General features: G+C 35.6%; 1 protein-coding gene across 2 annotated transcripts in view; it reads right to left on the reverse strand.

Moving 5' to 3' along the window:
* Nucleotides 1-5,244, reverse strand: part of LOC117125431 (neuronal growth regulator 1-like) — a 9,686-nt gene that overhangs the window by 3,600 nt on the left and 842 nt on the right. The window lies entirely within an intron of this gene.

Raw genomic sequence — 5,244 nt, forward strand, 5'->3', positions numbered from 1 at the left:
CCCCCCCCCCCCTCCAGCGAAGTGAGGCTCGCTTCGCTCGGCTAGCCCCATCCCGTCGGGGCCCTTAGCCCCCACCCTGTCGGGCAGATCCTGGCGCATTCACTGTAAACTCGTACTCTATCAAAAATCTAAGCAGTTCAGCTGAATAGACCTTTCCCGGAGTGTCAATCAAACTTAACAACTGACTAATCAGAAAAACGCTAGGAATACGCGCGCGTCTCACAAACACACGTGTTGTCCCACAAACGCACGTGTTTGCGTATGTTTTAACATTGTCGTCTTGTGGGACCTTAGCAACAATATCCAATGGGCGGGGCTTAGCGGAAAAGTCCATTGCCCAAGTTCTTCTTTGGAGCTGGCCAATATTGTGGTGGTGTCATCCGCATGTCTGATATTTCAGATTTACTTTACCAGCTCTCTATTCTACTTCTCTTATAATCTTTTCACCAACAATCTTGTAGTGAGGAGTTTAGACATCCTTGCAGGGGCGGCGGAAGCATTTATTGATTGGTACGGCGTGTTACCATCATGTAAATATGAATAATGTACAAGAGCCACAAAACCTACATAAAACATGTTTTCTAACTGGAAGGTCAGCCTACACCCCATTACTGAATTTTCCAAAATACTCACTATGCTCACTCCCACTATAAACGCATTCATTCGCAATATTGTCGATGTCTAAACCATCAAGCTTTTCCTTATGAATGTTCAACATCATTAGGTTATTCAGACGGAATATTTGAAAACAATCATGTCAAAGTATTGGTACGGCGGCCGCCGTATCTGCCGTACTGGTTTTGCCGCCCCTGCTTGTCTTACTCCTTTTTGAAATCGGAACAGCTCCGTTCTCGGACTCGAACTTCACTTGTGCCATCATACAAGTTCTTCACCATCCAAATTAGTTGTTGTGGAACACCAAACTCTTCCATCAATACCCGCAAGGCATCATTTGATACCTATGGTTACATTTTTAAGAAATTTTCTATTGGATAAAAATCATTACCTGAGACAAAAATAGCCAATCACATCACACAATATATATTTATTTCACAGAATAACAAAAGATGGCCGACAATACATTGTAGGGAAGCGAAATATGACGGCTTGAAAAGCGGTGAATTTCTTCAAAAATTAATGCACATTATTAACTGTTTCTATACGTTTCGTGTAGAATATATGGCCTTCATAAAATGACAAAATTTTAGGGTTTTATATTGAGAAAATTGAACCTAAAACATCAAAAATAGTAAAATTAAAGGTAAAACTTTATGTTTATGATATAATTACGTTTTGCTCAAATTGCATAGGCCTATTATACGGTCTATTTGGTCCCGTTTCTCGAAACCTGGTGATGCGAGTCTACAGCCCGTTCGTGGTCTTTGGTCATTACCGGGTAAACTGGGGTAACATTGGCATGCAGGGTAACTTTGGCAGTTCACTACCTGCAAACTTTGTCGGCTCGTTCGGAGGATTTCTATTCATCTGATTGGCGAATGGTTGGTACCAACTTGTTCAGAAATAAATAATTTAATTATATCAAGCTTGATTTTTTTTTTAAATATAGGTTTTTATAAAAATATAAGAAAGGCTTTGGGGGTGTGGCCTAATTTTAAGGGTCATGTTAAAAAATTGCGAATAAATAGAAAAAAAAAATAAAATCGAAGACAGGCCATATGGTAACGCCCTCTAGTCAAATAGTCAAATGTAAAGAAAATCGTGTACAAAAGCCTTTACCGATCGTGCATTGTTCGCCAAACTCTTTCGAAAAATCATAATATTCAGAAAATGTCCAGCCTTTGTTATAGCAACTATTTACTTGACCTTGAACGGTAAGTCAGCTATATATGAGTTAAAGAACATATTAAGTGTGTGACTATGAAAGAATACATGATTTTAAAACATGTTTAAGCTTGTCTGAGCATCTTGCAATGCAGCTAGACGACATACACCACTTGCGAGTAGAGAACAGACGTCAACCGTGTTATGATTGGTCAAACGAAACGAACATGTGACAGTTTTGTTTTGTTTTGTTTTGATATGGAAACCAAGCACAGGAACTCAGTTCGAACAATAGAGCTATTAACATACACCATGCATGCAAGCTCTATATTTTGTTATAAATATCTTGTAATGTTAGTTATTTGTCTGTTAGTTCTAGCTCCATATTAACTTGCAATTCATACAGCAACTCTGTAAATAATACGGTCCTGTAAGACTGCCGGTACCATAACACATAGACCTACATGCCAATGCAATATGTTGATAAATTTTACTTTGTATATACATTTTAGTTTAATTTACTCCTAGTTTAAGTTTATTATTTTTCTCTTATATTTGGATGCACCGTTGGGTATTGTCCAACGTGTGCCACTGTTACGAAAGTGATATCCATTAAATTGAAATTGAAATTGAGGCATCATGCTCCATGCCTGTGCCTGACCTTTAACTCCTCCAAGTCTAGTCCTAGTCAATTCTCTCTAGGCGAGAATGTTTTGCATAATTTAGGGTACTGGACACACCCACAACCACTAAATAATTTATGGGTTATGTATTCAGAAGTGTCTATACAAATAATTATCAAAATTATTAATCCTAACTAAAAATAATAGTAATAATATTATTTATGATGCCAACATTCTACTAGGCCTAAACCCGGAAGTAAATGTTTTGTTTTTGTTTGGGTAGGTAACATCAATGTAAATTTAAATAGTAGTACATATAAAGGTTTATACTGTATAACAATAAAGTTACCTTTCTTTCATGTATTTATTTAGGCCCAGGCGTTTTTCTATATAGTGAATTTAAAAATGTCAGTAGGGAGAAAACAATTTAAAAGTGTTTGGTGTTATTAAACGGTTTCGCTTTTTAATTGCAGTTCTACCATGGTTCGTAATTACAAGGCAGGAAATGGAAAGAGGAAATATAAATCGTTCAGTGACGGATGATGTATAAGAAGCCGTAGATGCCGTACGAGGTCGACTCTTCAAAACAAGCTACATCAAAAGCATAAGAAAAATGTAGGACGACCTACAGTGCTGAGTGAAAGCGGAGGAGATGGTTCTCGTTCAAACGCTCTCGGAAGTGGCAAAATGGGGATACCCATAACTCCATATGACCTGAAAATTATTATTCAGACATCTGAATAAACAAGGGAGAGAAGTCAAGGTGTTCAATGCAATGGTGGTGAATACAAGCCTGAATTTGGTTGATGTGAATGTGCGAGTGATTCGGACTAATGGGATTTTAGCTAATATAAATGCATATTATTATTATACAGCACTTTAATACTTTATAATTATGATTTTTTTAATGATTTCATACCGTTTTAAATTTTATTAGATGCTATTAAAGTTGATATTTGCTTGCCAATACAATTCAGCTTGTGTTTGTCTATTCTCAACATTTATGTTAATTCATAGAAAATGTGTCAAGTGCCAATGTTGCCCCAAACATAAGGTAACTTTGGCAGCTCCTTTATGGGCCCCCAAGGAAAAATTGTATGCAGATTTTTATTTTTTTCAACATAAGTGGCAACATTAACCCTCAAATGTAAATAATATGATAGAAAAAAAAAAGATTCAGTTTTTTTGGAGATATTGGCCCTATAATGTGAAAAACCTGCCAAAGTTACCCCAGTTTACGGGTAATTATTATTATTATATCAATAAGATGAGACTGTTAAACAAGCGATCTACATTATAATTTTTGTTATCATTTATATCAGTATCATTATGATCATCAAAATAAAAAATCAAAGGAATGAAATATGAATTAATGTTTCATGTACTTCAATTCGAAGTCGATCCCTAAACTAACTCATAATAATATTAACAATGAACCTCATTCTATTATCCATACTCACAAAAGCATGCAATCCGTCGTTAAATACAAACATCAAAATGGCGACAAAAAAATAAATTTATCAGTTTCCAAGGAAAATCAAGATACCAGTTTTTATTGATTTAAAAAAATTCTAATAATTGAAGAAATCCTTTAAATGATTACAACGGTACTCTACTAGTACTGCTGCCCTACTGCTGGAGGCCTTTGAGGATGATTTTAATACGGCTTGAAAGGCGGTGAATTTAATGCACATTATTAACTGTTGCTATACGTTTCGTGTAGAATATATGGCCTTCATAAAATGACTAAATTTTAGGATTTTATATTGAGAATATTGAACCTAAAACATCAAAAATAGTAAAATTAAAGGTAAAACTTTATGTTTATGATATAATTACGTTTTGCTGAAATTGCATAGGCCTATTATACGGTCTATTTGGTCCCGTTTCTCGTAATCTGGTGATGCGAGTCAGATATCAGTATCATTATGATCGTCATCATCATCATCATAACAATAATTACCATTGTCAATATTTTTTTTTCGAGTGTACTTAATTCGTTCAGACTTTCGTGCACAACATACATGTCAGTGTACTGAAACTAAATGGGCTTAATTTCGAGAAGAAGCCCATCTCGAAAAGAAAACAATGTTTTCAAGAAAGCACAGTATACGCTGTACATGAATTTCAAAATACAAAATAAATTAAAAGCACGTTTGGTATATACAGTTTAGGTAATTTAATGCCGGTCCATACACTCCATGATACACAATGATGTTACAGTGGCCTTATTTATTGTTATAGTAGTAATTCCCAAAATATACAGCATTTATTTTGAAAAGAAGCACCCCCCACCCCACCTCTTTACTTTGCGGAAGTAGCCACGAAAAGAAGCCCACCCAAAGTTTGCAAAAAAAAAAAAAAAAAATAAGACGAAACCCAGGACTTCAATTCGAGGTTTTACGGTAGGCCTACATGAGAGAATGTTATAAAATTTGCCCTTAATTCGAGAACCCTCTAATTTAAGGCCGCTTTTGCCATCTAACAATCTCCAATCAATCTTTTAAAAAAGTAATCCTGTAATTTATAGAAATTATTTTAAAGGTCGTTCACAATGTGGTCTCGATTTAGAGGGTGAACTGTAGACACTAATCTAGAAAATAAAAAAAATCAAATGAATGAAATATGAATTAGTGTTTCATGTAGGCCCCTACTTCAATTCGAAGTCGATCCCTAAACTAACTCATAATATTAACAATGAACCTAGGCTGGTCGAACGTTTCGTTTGGGTCTATACCCTAGATGCACTGATGAGGCCTGGAAGGCCGAAACGGATCCGTCTGCAGATATTAGGATTCCTTCCAGTGGATGCTTAGTTTATTTTGTCATTCTGATCGGA

Source organism: Anneissia japonica, unplaced genomic scaffold (assembly GCF_011630105.1).
Source record: "Anneissia japonica isolate Jap-2015-1 unplaced genomic scaffold, ASM1163010v1 scaffold76893_len15479_cov98, whole genome shotgun sequence".
NCBI classification, from domain to species: Eukaryota; Metazoa; Echinodermata; class Crinoidea; order Comatulida; family Comatulidae; genus Anneissia; species Anneissia japonica.